A 15,331-nucleotide genomic window follows, 5' to 3' on the forward strand; every position below is an offset into this window, starting at 1 on the left:
ATCCCCACACTTCTCTGTGTGTATTATCTCTGCTCCACCACCACCCCCCCCTGTGTGTCTCCTCGTCGCCCCCCCCCGCGCGTCTCCTCGTCGCCCCCCCCCGCGCGTCTCCTCGTCGCCCCCCCCCGCGCGTCTCCTCGTCGCCCCCCCCCGCGCGTCTCCTCGTCGCCCCCCCCCGCGCGTCTCCTCGTCGCCCCCCCCCGCGCGTCTCCTCGTCGCCCCCCCCCGCGCGTCTCCTCGTCGCCCCCCCCCGCGCGTCTCCTCGTCGCCCCCCCCCGCGCGTCTCCTCGTCGCCCCCCCCCGCGCGTCTCCTCGTCGCCCCCCGCGCGTCTCCTCGTCGCCCCCCCCCCCCCCCGCGCGTCTCCTCGTCGCCCAGCCCCTCACCCCCCGCGCGTCTCCTCGTCGCCCCCCCCCGCGCGTCTCCTCGTCGCCCCCCCCCCCCCCCCCCCCCCCGCGCGTCTCCTCGTCGCCCCCCCCCCGCGCGTCTCCTCGTCGCCCGCCCCCCCTCGCGCGTCTCCTCGTCGCCCCCCCCCCCCCGCGCGTCTCCTCGTCGCCCCCCCCCCGCGCCTCTCCTCGTCGCCCCCCCTCGCGCGTCTCCTCGTCGCCCGCCCCCCTCGCGCGTCTCCTCGTCGCCCGCCCCCCCTCGCGCGTCTCCTCGTCGCCCCCCCTCGCGCGTCTCCTCGTCGCCCCCCACCCGCGCGTCTCCTCGTCGCCCCCCCTGGGCGTTTCTCATTCCAGGCGCTCGGTGGGCGAAGTCGTGACATCAGAGGACTCCTCCGCCCACCACAACACTCCCCTGGTCAGCTATAAACAGTCTCCTTGGCGGATAATGTTCTCCTTGTACTGCGCAGAGCCGCCAATAATAGCCGAAGCTTTGAAAAAGCCCAGGCTTTGCACGAGAAACGTTCATCAGCTGGAGGTGCTTTATTTGTTTTTAGCCTTTGTAATTTATAATTAAAATAAAGAAGTGTGACATGCCCTGGATTTTGTTTTCTTGCATTGCTACTTTGAGTAGATCTCTAGCTGTCTTCAAGAATCCACCAACTTCTATTTAAACCTATGATAGCGGAGAATAGCGCTTGAAACAAATACATATGCATTTTTGAAGGAATGGTCTGATCAACAATGAAGTTGATACATTATCCATACTGTTTATTTTTATTGGTGGTCAGTAAACATTCTGCATTATGTGTTTTAAGAAACACACCTGCGTGGATGAGATGTTTGAATGGCTTGAGATGGTCAGAAGCTGTAAACCACATACTTGTCCAGGCCCATACAGTTCATCCATTTCCATGTGTATGTCTTTATTGTGAAGACTAAGGGATGAGATCAAGATGAAATTCTGCTCCATCTCCACCTCTCTCTCTCCCTCTCCTTCCCCTGATTGATGTCTTCAGACACAGGAGAGGCCGAGCAGAAGGTCGCTCAGTCCCCACCAAAAGCTGCTGCGGTGAAAAGAACTGAAGAATCAAGGAGCAGAACAAGCTTAAAAAAGCCACAATTTCTTGTTATATGGAACCTAAAGCATGCCTGCTGCTGTGAATGGGCCTTTAAAGGGAAACCTATTAGTCAATTTACATAAACATGTTAATTATAATGTTGATTTACATTCTGAACAGCTAATTTTAGAGTGTCTTGTATTTTAAATAGACCAGAGTTGCCCTTTTATAATAGTGCCTGTTTCTACATGGAGTAGATGTAACAATGCTTAAGTATAACTTCATTGCCTATTGAAACACTTGAACAGCTGTAAAAAAAAAAAAAAAAAAAAAACAGCTGAAAACTCTATTTGCTGTATAGTTTGAAACTGCACAATCGTGTCCGACTGTTATTATGCTGATTAGTATATTTCACCTAATAGTGTTGTTCACTTGGACAGTAGATAGGAGCATCTCTCACTGATTTTTTAGGTAAAAGATTAGCCATTAGATTCAAAATGGTGGGTTTGCCGCATTTGGTGTTCACTGATAACCCTTCACAGATTTTAGTGTTAGGAAACCACATCTGTCAAAAGTCATGTCTATGCGAAAGAACGTCTCTTCATTTGTGTAATGTATCTGGCAGGCCAGAGGAATTTTCATTACAGGTGTTACTGTATATTTTGAGCGTATTATTGCTACCTGTATGTGTTGCATGTTGATTTTTTTTTTTTTGTTACTTTTTTTTTTACAGCTGTATGTAGTTTAAATGAAATAAAAACAATTGCTGAACTGAAATGTATATCTTCTGTATTGTCTCAATGAAGAAACGCACCTGAAGTCTTGTCTTTGTGAGTGGGGAAGAGTTAAAACCCCTTTTAGGTTTTTACTGCTATTCGTAAAAAAGTGCAGTACTATTGTGGTTCTTTTGTCAGCATAGAATATCAGTTTAGTGTGAATCTAGTGATAGTTCAGTGTGAGGGTAGTGTGACCATTCATTACTCAAGTGCACCAAACACCACTTTCCATTGATTAAACTGCATCTACGTACACATTTCCACATCTTTATTATATTTTAATAAGTGCCCCCTTATCATGTCTGGGAGGCCAACAAGGAGAGGCAGATGTTCCCTAGGCACTGTGAGGGGGCCAGCATCGTACGTGTCCACAGGCAAAGGTGGACATGGTCCATCCTCAGGCAGGGCATCTTTTCTTCTGTTTAGTGATGTTGCCCATGCCATCCAGCTACAGCATGCAGAGGCAGGGCCGTCTTTAAGGCAGGGCAAAAGGGGGAGCTGCCCTGGGCCCTGTCATTGTTGTGGGGCCCAAAGCAGCTGGCTCATACTTACCAACTTTCCCAGTTTAAATTCCCTTGTCCTTTGAAGTTTTAGTCCTGTGCTGTATCCCAATATCTCAGTGTGAAGCGCTGGTACTAATGCTGCCCAGCTCTGCCCTATTGTTGTGTACAGATGACTCACCAGCAGACCCTGTGTTTACATGTAAATATGCGGCATTCATATGTAAACAGTGGCGGCATTTATAAGTAAGTAGCTGCGGCAAGCGGAATTAATATGTAAATAAAGGCAGCATTCATATGTATATCATGTCCCCCTGCAGTGAGGTGAAGATGTACTGTAACCTCTAGCAACCAATCAGTGAGCAGTAATACTGTACTGTAATCTCTAGCAACCAATTAACAAGCAGAAATCATTTGCTGTAACCTCTAGCAACTAATCAGTGAGCTGAAATGTGTGCTGTAACCTCTAGGAGCCAGTCAGTAAGCAGTAATGATATGCTGTAACCGCTGGCAACCAGTTGCAATTGCTGCCTGATCTGATATAGTATACTGATTTTAAGTCTAGCTGCTATTTCTTTTATGTCTCAGAGCAGGGGGAGAGTGAAATTGAATGGAGAAGAACATTTTTGCCCAGGGTCCAGTCAATATTAAAGACGGCCCTGTGCAGAGGAGGTAGTGGACTGGCTTACTAAACCATCATCATCCTCCTCACCCAAGCATAGACTAGTGTGCAGTCCACTGCAGCTGCCAGAGTGGCTTATTCTGCCTCCTTGTCCACAGCTACTCCCGCCATAGCCCCGGCATCAGGCATGGAGGAGTCATCTGAGTTGAACGCAGTGTCAACCACTTGCACCTTGACAATGCACAGCAATTACTTGATTCTGATCTTGGTTCTGAGGTTGATGAAGGTAGGAACATGAATCTAAAGAAAGGGGAGAATATATAAACATCATATAAAAGACTGACCATCCAGGAAAAAAACACAGGAACGTGAAAAATATAAAGAATCTGAGTTCATGTGTGTGTTGAATCCATACAAATGAAATCATGATAGAAAACTCCAAATAGATGAGCAGTGAATGTTCAAGGACACATTCTTTTCCGACAAATGAAGTGTAAAAAAAACCTCCACCGCAAAACATGCTCTGATAGTGTGTATCTTACCAGAAAGCTTGATCACCTACAGTATGACGGATGTCAAACAGACTTTGGGGGTTATTTACTAAAGGAACATCCACTTTGCACTGCAAGTGCACTTGAATGTGCAGCCACTGTAGATCCAAGGTGGGAAAATAAAAAACAGCATTTTAGCTTGCACTTGATTGGATGATAAAATCAGCAGAGCTTCCACTCATTTCAGATCTACCCCTTAGATATAGAGCAACTGCACTTCCAAGTGCACTTGCAGTGCAAAGTGGATTTGCCTTTTGTAAATAACCCCCTTTGTGTATAATCCATATAACACAGGAATCTTCAGACCACCAGGGAAAACTGGTAGTCAATCAAAAGCTGGTGACAGGTGACGTGGCAATTGACAATCCGCAACGTGTGGCAGGTGACATGGCAAGTGACAGTCTGCAACTTGTGGCAGGAGATGTGGCAAGTGACAATCCGCATCTGGTGGCAGGCAACTGTGGCAAGTGACAATCCACAATGTGTGGCAGGTGGCGTGGCAAGTGAAAATTTACATGTGGCAGGTGGCGTGGCAAGTGACACACTCAGGGCTCCCACTGATTCTGCATTATGGTGAGTTGAACCATTTTGTTTTATATAACAATGTAATAATAGAAATAATGCTCTTCAATCATCCTGACACCGTAACAATGGGTGCCGGGTTGATTGAAGAGCTAACACCAACAATTTTCCTGATAAATTTCCCGCAGAAAAACATATTTTCTGGCAGTGCCCCTCCCAAAACTAGACTCTGGATCCACCCCTGGCTGGCTGTAGGCTGGACTGACGAGCAGGAAATGATCACCAGGTGAGTCACTATGGAACAATGAGTGCTGGCAATTAACCGACATCTGAGCAACCTGAGCACGGAGAAGGGAGGGCTGAGAGCCCAGCCTTGAAAAGCTTTTGAGTGACTATTAGGAGAGGTCTGACGATTCCAGTATTATATGGATTAGACACAAAGTCTGTCTAGCCATGCGTCATAGGTGGTCAAGCTTTTTTGATAGGTGCACTTGTTTAGCAGAGCATGTTCTGTGGTGGAGCCTTTTTTATACTTCGTTTGTTGGAAAATAATCTGTTCTTGAACATTCACTGCTCATATGTTTGGAGTTTTCTATTAATCTGTATGGCGTCAACACACATATGAACTCAGGTTCTTTATATTTATATTTTGTATAGCACATAAGCATTCAGCAGAGCCAATTGGAATAAATATACAGACACTTTTTATACCAGCGTCTGGCCTTACGTCAATTAGGTACAGCGTCAACAACTGGTCGTTGAGGTCCACCCCTCCAACATTAAGGTTGTATTCGTGGACACAGAGGGATTTCTCCACAACACCAGTCGCCGTTTGAATTTGGACCGTCGTGTCTGCGTCAAGGGAGGACAGAACGAAAACATTCTTATTATCCCTCCACTTCACAGCGAGCAAATTATTACATCTCAAGCAGGCTATCTCCCCCAGCCTAAGATTGGAATCTACAAGCCGCTGGGGAAAGCCCTAGCGTTTAGATCGTATGGTGCCACATGCGCCAATTCCATAATCAAGCAAGTGACTAAAAATTGGCATGCTTTTGTAATAATTATCCACATACAAGTGGTACCTCTTTCTGAATAAGGGTGACACCAAGTCCCACACAATCTTACCAGCGCTCCCTATGTAGTCTTGGCAGTTCTTCCGGCTCTACATAATTATCTCTTCCCTCTTAAAACATAAAACTATATGTATAGCCTGTTGCCCTGTCACAGAGCTTATACATCTTGACCCCATATCTGGCACGCTTGCTGGGAAGATACTGTTTGAATGACAAGCGGCTAGAAAACGTAATCAGTGACTCAGTAACAAAGACAACAAGGCTGCAAACTGCTGGTTGAAGTGGTTTATGCCCCTGTACACACGGTCGGACATTCTGCCAACCAAATCTGTTGGATTTTGTCTGACGGATTGTGTCCAAAACTGTTGCATACACACAGTCGGACCAAGTTGTCGGAAAATCCGATCATTCAGAACGTTATGACGTTATTTAGTTACGATGGGACTATGTTCAGGCTAGTAGCCAAATAGCTTTGGTCTAGGAATTTGATCTGAGCATGCGTTGCACTTGGTCCGATCAAAATTCTCTACACATGATCGGAGTATGTCCGATCGAACCAGTTGGTCGGAAAATATTTCCAACATGTTGGAAAATTGAATCCGACGGATATTCCGACGGAATCAGTCCGATGCATACCACACACAGTCGGATTATCCGACAACACGGTCCGATAGGACACATTCCGACGGATTCTCCGACCGTGTGTACAAGGGCTCTGAGGGGCCGAATTTTGTAGAGTTTATTGTATTCAGGGTCTCCCCGAGGACAACAGAATTCATTGTCATTGAAATGCATGAACTGCAAGATCTGCTCGTTTCTAGACCTGATCATGGAGGCAGAGAACACGTGCATATGGTGAATTGGGTTAGTGGACCAATATGACTGCAACTCACTTTTTTTAGTCATGCCCATGAGAAGGAATAGGCCCAGGAAGGTCTTAAATTCAAAGACTGTAATAGGGCTCTAATCTGGCAAGGGTCAACTGGGGATTAGTGGCGATGAATTGACCAGCATAAAAATTGATTTGGTCCACAATAGATCTATAGAAAAACAGCAAATAAAAATCAAGTGACCTAAAATCAACTGTTTCCACCTGAATTCCAGGTTGGCCAGTGAATGGGGGAAGTACGGGTGCTGCAGAAGTGGTGGGCTCCCAATTCGGATTGGCAATTGCAGCAGGAAGGGCACTATGGGCTTGACAGGCCTGTCTTTGTCTTCTTGGTAGCTGCGGGACACTAGTTGTGCTAGCCACCTCACCAGCTTGAACTGCACTTATGGGACTCGCCACATTGCCAAATGTTACTGCAGTGCTGGATGTACGACCAGGATGTACTAGGCCACTGATGCTTTCCAGTTCATCAGAAGGATGAGCAGCACTAGTACTGGCTCTCTGCTCCATACTAGAGCCCTGCAATCCTTGCCCCTCAACAACAGCAGAAGAACGGGGTCGGGTACGCCTGACCTTGGCAGGGCCCACCACTCCATCATCAGAGCTACCTTTCAGGGTGCCGCTGCTGTCTACGGGATCGTATTCTGAGCCTGAATCTGACAGATGGGTGAGTTCCTCTTAAATCTCATCTGTCATGCTCAGAAACGTGTAGGCCTCTTCACTAGTGTACCTTCGATTGGACATTTTGGCCTCTAAATTTAATGGTACAACTAGTGAGACAGGGAAAAAGAGCACCTGACTGTCAGCGACTGCTTCAAACACTGCCAAAAAAACTGTTAGCCTTTGCAGGGATCAGGCCTGACTCTGTGAATACTACAGTTATGTGTTTAGTGTTTTGTAAGTGACAGTGATCGATTGATACTGCACTTGGGTGGGCTGGGCTGGGAGGAGGGGCTAAACGCAGGTGCTAGCAGGTATCTGGGCTGATCCCACCAACGCTGCATTTTTGGGAACCCTAAACTGGGGATGCTAATATAGCTCTGATCAGATTAAAGATATCGATCCGTTCAGACACTATACTACTGCAGTGCACTACTCCCTTGGGAGCTGCTGAATTGTTCATTTTCCCACTGGCTATCCCGGACCTTCAGAGCTACCCTTACCTCTGACATACTGACAGTAAAACAATCACACTATACTGTAAGTAAATGTTAATACAAGTTTACTGAAAGATATTTGAACATAAACACAAGAACAATGATGAGCACAACACTGAAGCAAACAATTTTGAATGATTGTTACTCGATGATTACCTGGATTGCTGCCGCAGGCGTGTCTCCAAGTGGGACTAATGCTCAGGCGGTATAATCTCTACACTGGGCGGCTTCCCGCTTCTGGCACACCATGCAGGCACTATAAGATCTGTAATATCTTACACCGGTAAGATACGGTACAGTATATACCATAGGTACCGTATATACCATAGCTTGTAGACTCTATAGCTTTCCTACAGACAAAATAATATACACTGATTTGGGTATATTTACCAAATAAGTGTGCAGAATACATGTTAGCAAGGTTATTAGTTTGCAAAATTTTATAAAAGAAACTAAAAAAAACATATTTTTTAAAAAAAAAACAGTATTTTTTTATTTATATAACAAAAAATACCCCCCCCCCCCCTGGTAATATATGGGGTAAAGCCTTTCAGTGCTCAAGTTGTTAATATTACTCATAAAAAAACAAAAATCCTTCATTGTGTAGTTTATTTCAACACCATACTGTTTATTTAACAGAAGCCAATAAAAACAAAAAGAAATACACAACTATAGTGCACAACGCTCCTGTGCACTGGGAATAACATGCGGCTGAGAGTTGAAGCCAGTTGAGCCCGACCCCTCACCAGCCTGGAGCTTAGGGTTGCCACCTTTTCTTCAAGCCAAACCTGAACACTTTAGTGGCGGCATTTTTTGGGGGGTATACGTTATAAGATTGTAAAAGACCTGGGACACTTTTAGTGGCCTGAAAGAGAGCAGTAATATGGCGCACAGCTCGCCGCAGGAAACAGTGCGCGTGGCTGAATTGTGAGTGTTCTGCACGGAATGCAGGGGTCAGATATGTCCTGGGGAGAGGGCTAGTGCTAGCAGGCGGTGGGGAGAGTTAGATATTTGCTGGGGGGCAGTGGCAGCTGTTGCTCAAAATTTTGGGGGGGGGCAAACAAACTGAAAAATTCTGCAAAAAAAATAAAATCATCAATTGCAGCCTCACTGTGCCCATAAAATGCAGCCGCTCTGCCCATATAATGCAGCCTCTGTGCCCATAAAATGCAGCCTCTGTGCCAATCATACACAACCACTGTGCCCATCATATGCAGTCTCTGTGCCCATCATATGCAGAAGTAAACCCGAACACATAATTCAAAAACCTGGACTGTCTGGGAGAAAACCGTACAGGTAGCAACCCTACTGGAGCTCCAGTGAGCGCTGGAGGGACAGTGCAGTGAGTGGTGACTGACAGTCACTGCTCTCCATTCTGAGAACGTAGCAATCACCCGTCCTGTGATCACCGAGTTCTCAAGTTTAGAGACTGCAGGGGACAGCTGCAGGATTATACTGATACTATAACATGGAGGTTAGTATGTATGTTTTTTTTTTTATATAGCTGAACTTCTCCCTTAAAGCCCATTTAAAGGGCCACCATGAGTTAAAGTATAACTAAAGGCATAACCTTTTTTTAGTTTTGGGTTTTGGAATGGAGAGGGATTGGAACCCCTGCCAGGTTTGTATTGCTGCACCCCCCCCCCCCCCCCCCTCGTAGATTCACCTTTACTGTTATCACCAAGAGTACAATTAAAAGAAAATCACAAATTTTGGGTTGTCACCAGCACAAGAATAGAGGAGAAATCTTCCAATGGTGACAAACAGAGATCTACCCCTACTTTGGTGGAATTTTGTCTCAATTCCTTTTTTGGTTATGGGACAGGAAACAAAGAGAAATTTCCCCAAAGGGACACAGAAGAAAAAGAGACAGTGATTATAACCCTCCTTTACTTTGTCAAAATGGAAAAAAAACAAAAGGTTCTACCACAGCTCTAAAGCTGCACTTAATTTTGAAATACAAAAACTGGACAGTAGATGGCGATCATGCTCCACTCTATGTATACTACCATCCCCATAGCTCTGAATGTGTCCGCAAGTAGATGTGTAGATCAATTTGGAGGCAAGCAGGCTACAGTCACATACACAGGGGGAGCATGGAGAATAAATGTAGCCACCTGGGAAAATGCATTTGAGAGATGAAACAAAGAGATAGAATGTACATTTTACTTATTTCAAATATACTGTAGTACGCTGCACTATCAGCACTTGTGGACTGAAATTGTGAAATTTGCACAGCGCACTCTAGCACTTTTTATTTTTTCACATGCCTAATATTTGTATGAATTTTTAGATTGATGTTTTATATTTATATGGACTTTTTTTATAAGGATCTTATGATAATTTTCACGTGAGTGCACTTTATTTGCAGCATTGCATGTATATTGTAGCACTATTGTCACTTTATTGTGGATGATTTATATTTTTTTTGAAAATGTAATTTATAGCAGTGCACGAATATTGAAGCACTATTGTCACGTTATTTTTGAAAGTTTAATTTTGATAGTGCAGCGTACTACAGTATATTTGAACTAATTTTGCATGACTTATGAGACATGTACAATGCTAGCAGCTGATTCAAAATAGGAACAGTGTCTGTTAACCCAATAGAGGTACATAGTGGTGGCTAATTTATTATATTTACATTTTATTTACAGTGTCTCCACCGGAGACACTGCAGGAATCCCGGTGTTCTGCCGTATAGTGTCTGGCCATCAAATAGTGTCCGCTGCGCAGTACGGAGCAGACGAAGCTTCGGAAAATCTCCGAAGCTGAACGGCGCCTGTGCCGTGAGTGGAGGTGGTAGCCCCACCATCCAAGCGGACATAGGGTTGTGAATTTTAGAGGGCCCCTCGCGGGCGAGCTTCGCTCGCCACGCTTCGGGCTCGGCCTCGCTGCGCTCGCCTCTTTTTTATTCTAACTCTATGTCCACTTGAATAGTGGGGATAGAACCTGGACTCACGGCGCAGGCGCCGTTCATCCTCGGCAATTTTCAGAATCTGTGTTGCTGTGCACTGCGCATGCGCAGTACGCAGCGGACACTATCCGATGGAGGACGTTATTTGATAAGACACCGGCAGCCTGACACTTCTTAGCTGAGGAGGGCGGGGCCACCCGTCACCTGACCCCACCCCCTCTGAGGCAGGTTTCCATTACATCAGAGGGGGCGGGGTCACCCACACATCACCGGGGAAGCCCGGTTTTCCCCTTGCATCAGAGGGGGCGGGGTCAGGTGACGGGTGGCCCCGCCCTCCTCAGCTAAGAAGTGTCAGGCTCCCGGGATTCCCGAAGTGTCTCCGGTGGAGACAGGATGGATGCGCTGCGCTGGAGGAAGAAATCACCCATCGCTGGACCCCGGAGAGATGATCATCCATCGTTGGATAGCAAGAGTGGATTACCACCGCTGGAATTTTTTTTTAAATTATTTTTTTATTTTTAATAAAGGACTTTTCCTAATGGTGTATGTGTGTTTTTAAAAAAAATGTTTACAGTTTCTTTGTGAAATGGTAGGGGTACTTTTTTACCCCCTTACCATTTCAAACAGGGGGGGCGGGATCTGGGGGTTTCCTTGTTAAGGGAGGCTTCCAGATTCTGATAAGCCCCCCGCCTGCAGACCCCCACAACCACTGGCCATAGACCCTCAAAGCATCCTCCCAATGTTGAGGGCATGTGGCCTGGTACGGTTCAGGAGGGGGGAGGCGCTCTCCCGCCCCCCCCCTCTTTTCCTGCAGCCTGCCAGGTTGTGTGCTCGGATAAAGGGTCTGGTATGGATTTTTTGGGGGAACCCCATGCCATTTTTTAAAACATTTTGATGCAGGGTTCCCCTTAACATACATACCAGACCTTAAGGGCCTGGTAATTGAATTTGGGGGAACCCCACCCTGTTTTTTTTATCAATGACTTTCAATGACAATTCATTATAGCCGCAACTGCCAATTTAATAACTTTTTTTTTGCATTGATACATGTCCCCTGGGGCAGGACCCGGGTCCCCAAACACTTTTTAGGACAATAACTTGCATATAAGCCTTTAAAATTAGTACTTTAGATTTTGAACGTTCGAGTCCCATAGACTTTAATAGGGTTCTAAAGTTCACACGAAATTTAGGTCTGTTCACAGATTCTGGTGCGAACCGGACTGGGGGGTGTTCGGCTCATCCTTAATGGCCAAATGGTATGACCAAATTCCCATATTTTTTGCTTATTTGCTGAATATGTTCAGGTGTTTTAAATAGCCTTGCAGGATTTAAATGTAATTTTGTATGTGTGCGCTGTAATTTTTTTTTCTGTTTATATGGTCCTTTAGCTGCAACATCTTTAACCACTTAAGGACCGCCGTATTGCCAATGTACGTCATTGCAATGGCATGTACAGGCACAAGCACGTACATGTACGTGCTTGCCTTCCAGCGGGTGGGGGGTCCGATCGGACCCCCTCCCGCTGGATACGGCGGTCCGTTTCGATTCAGGAGCGATCCGGGATGAGGGGATGGCCGTTGGTTTCTGGCCATCCCCTCTCGATCGCTCCTGGTGAATGAGAAGCTTCCTCCCACTGTGTATTGTATACACAGGAAGGAGGAAGTGATGTCATTCTCCTCGGGCGGTCTTTTTGACCGGACTACGAGGAGAATACAGAAAGTAAGTGTGCACCAACACTACACTAACATGTAGGCACACACAGGCACACAAACCCCCCCCCCTCCCCCCCCCAGTCACAGTGTCACTGATTGCAGTGATCATTTATTTACTGATCACTGCATTCAGTGTCAGTTGTAAAAGTAAAAACTGTCAGGGCAGTTAGTGTTAGGTCCAGGGTAGCCCCCTACCACCCCCCAATAAAGGTTTAACCCCCTGATTTCCCCTAGAGTTAACCCTTTCGCCCCCTTTTGCCAATGTCACTAAGCGATCATTTTTCTGATCGCTGCATTAGTGTCGCTAGTGTCGCTAGGTAGCTAGTTTTTTTTTAGGTTCACCGCCAGGTTTTTATAGTGCTAGGTACCCCGATATACCACCCAATAATGGTTTTAACCCCCTGATTGCCCCTAGTTAACCCTTTCACCAGCGATCACAGTATAAGTGTCACTGGTGACGCTGGTTAGCCAGTTAGTTATTTAGGTTCCCCGTCAGGTTTTTATATAGCGCCAGGGACCCCCATATACTACCTAATAAAAATTTGAACCCCCTGATTGCCCCTAGTTAACCCTTTCACCAGTGATCACCGTATAAGTGTTACGGGTCACTCTGGTTAGTTTGCTTTTTATAGCATCAGGGCACCCACCATTTATTACCCAATAAAGGTTTAACCCCCTGATCACCCGGCGGGTGATATCAATTAGGTTTTAGGGTCAGTGTCTGCGTCGCCCCAGGCAGCGCTAGGTTAGTGCCAGTACCGCTAACACCCACACGCAAAGCATAAACCTCCCGTAGTGGTATAGAATCTTAACAGATCAATATCTGATCTGATCAGATCTATACTAGCATCCCCAGCAGTTTAGGGTTCCAAAAAAACGCATTGTTAGCGGGATCAGCCCAGATACCTGCTGGCACCTGCATTTTGCCCCTCTGCCCAGCCCACCCAAGAGCAGTATCGATCGATCACTGTCACTTACAAAACACTAAACACATAACTGCAGCGATCGCAGAGTCAGGCCTGATCCCTGCGATCGCTAACAGTTTTTTTTGGTAGCATTTTATATTTAAATCCTGAAGGCAGTGCTTGGTTTTCGGGGTCCCGTACGTGGCTAGGCTCCCAAAAAGTCCCCCACATGTGGTATCCCCGTACTCGGGAGAAGCAGCAGAATTTATTTTGGGGTGTAATTTGACTTATGCCCATAGCATGTGTGAGCAATATATCATTTAGTGACAACTTTGTGCAAAAAAAATTAAATAAAATTGTAAAATTCCTGCAACTTGTGGCAAAATATAAAATATTTAATGGACTCAACATGCCTCTCAGTAAATAGCTTGGGGTGTCTACTTTTCAAAATAGGGTAATTTGGGGTGATTTTGTGCTATTTTGGCATTTTATGGCCTTCGAAACTGTGATAGGTAGTGAGGAGTGAAATCAAAAATTTGCACCCTTAGAAATCTTGAAGGCAGTGATTGGGTTTCGGGGTGCCGTACGCAGCTAGACTCCCAAAAAGTCCCACATATGTGGTATCCTCATACTCAGGAGAAGCAGCAGAATATATTGTGGGGTGCAATTCCACATATAACTATGGCATGTGTGAGCAATATATCATTTAGTGACAACTTTTTGTAAACTTTCTTTTTTTTTTTTGTGTCATTATTCAATCACTTGGGACAAAAAAAAAATTCAATGGGCTCAACATGCCTCTCCACAACTTCCTTGGGGTGTCTACTTTCCAAAATGGGGTCATTTGGGGGGGGATTGTACTGCCCTGCCATTTTAGCACCTCAAGAAATGAGATAGGCAGTCGTAAATTAAAAGCTGTGTAAATTCCAGAAAATGTACTCTAGTTTGTAGACGCTATAACTTTTGCGCAAACCAATAAATATACGCTTATTGACATTTTTTTTACTAAAGACATGTGGCTGAATAAATTTTGCCCTAAATGTATGACTAAAATTGAGTTTATTCGATTTTTCTTATAATAAAAATTAGAAAATATAATTTTTTCTCAAAATTTGCGGTCTTTTTCCATTTATATCGCAAAAAATTTAAATCGCAGAGGCAATCAAATACCATCAAAAGAAAGCTCTATTTGTGGGAAGAAAAGGACGCAAATTTAATTTGGGTACAACATTGCATGACCGCGCAATTACCAGTTAAAGCAGTGCAGTGCGAAATTGTAAAAAGACCTCTGGTCCTTAGGCTGTTTATTGGTCCGGGGCTGAAGTGCTTAATGTGATGCATTTTAGGGTGTGCAGTTAAAGTCATAGCTCCCAACTGTCCCTGATTTCGAGGGACTGTCCCTCATTTGGAACAAAGTCCCTCAGTCCCTCTTTCCTCCATTTGTCCCTCATTTTGGTGTGATCTATATAGTTATACTATATATAAAATGCATTACTTTTCTACTACAATGTGTTTTCCAGCACTAAACCTTTCATCCAATTTCAAAATCGCTGCATTTGTAGTTCAAAAGCCAATACAGAGGAATAATAGTGGTAAAAAAGCACTTTGGTTTAACCAGTCATTTCTTTTTGTACAATGCTCCATTGAGGGGTGGGGGAGGGTGGCAGGGGTGTGTCCTATGCCTTCATACAGTGCTTCTGGAAAGTATTCACAGCGCTTCTCTTTTTCCACATTTTGTTATGTTGCAGTGCCTTGAAAAAAGTATTCATACCCATTGAAATTTTCAACATTCTGTCATCTCACAACCAAAAACCTAAATATAGTTTATTGTGATTTTATGTGATAGACCAACACAAAGTGGCACATAATTGTGAAGTAGAAGGAAAATTATAAATAGTTTTCCAATTTTTTTACAAATAAATATATGAAAAGTGTGCCATAATTTGTATTCAGCAGCCTTTACTCTGATACCCCCAACTAAAATCTATTGGAACCTTCAGTCACCTAATTAGTAAATTGAGTCCACTTATGTGTAATTTAATCTCAGTATAAATACAGCTGTTCTGTGAAGCCCTCATAGGTTTGTTAGAAAACCTTGGTGAACAAACAGCATCTTGAAGGCCAAGGAACACACCAGACAGGTCAGGGATAAAGCCGTGGAGAATTTTAAAGCAGGGTTAGGCTACAAAAAAAACATCTCAAGTTTTGAACCATTGTGAAACATGGTGGTGGCAGCATCATGTGGTGGGATGCTTTTCTTCA

At 45.0% G+C, this 15,331-nt stretch overlaps 1 long non-coding RNA gene across 1 annotated transcript; it reads right to left on the bottom strand.

Moving 5' to 3' along the window:
* Positions 1-2,465: 2,465 nt before the first annotated feature.
* Positions 2,466-5,923, bottom strand: LOC143975518 (uncharacterized). The gene is made up of 2 exons (XR_013272383.1): positions 5,141-5,923; positions 2,466-3,640 (listed from the first exon to the last, which is right to left on the bottom strand). It is a non-coding gene; the product is annotated as an uncharacterized LOC143975518 (long non-coding RNA).
* Between the last annotated feature and the right edge of the window lie 9,408 nt (positions 5,924-15,331).

This window comes from Lithobates pipiens, unplaced genomic scaffold (genome assembly GCF_037356315.1).
Source record: "Lithobates pipiens isolate NorthernLeopardFrog02 unplaced genomic scaffold, aLitPip1_a1.2 Scaffold_13, whole genome shotgun sequence".
In the NCBI taxonomy this organism is placed as follows: Eukaryota; Metazoa; Chordata; class Amphibia; order Anura; family Ranidae; genus Lithobates; species Lithobates pipiens.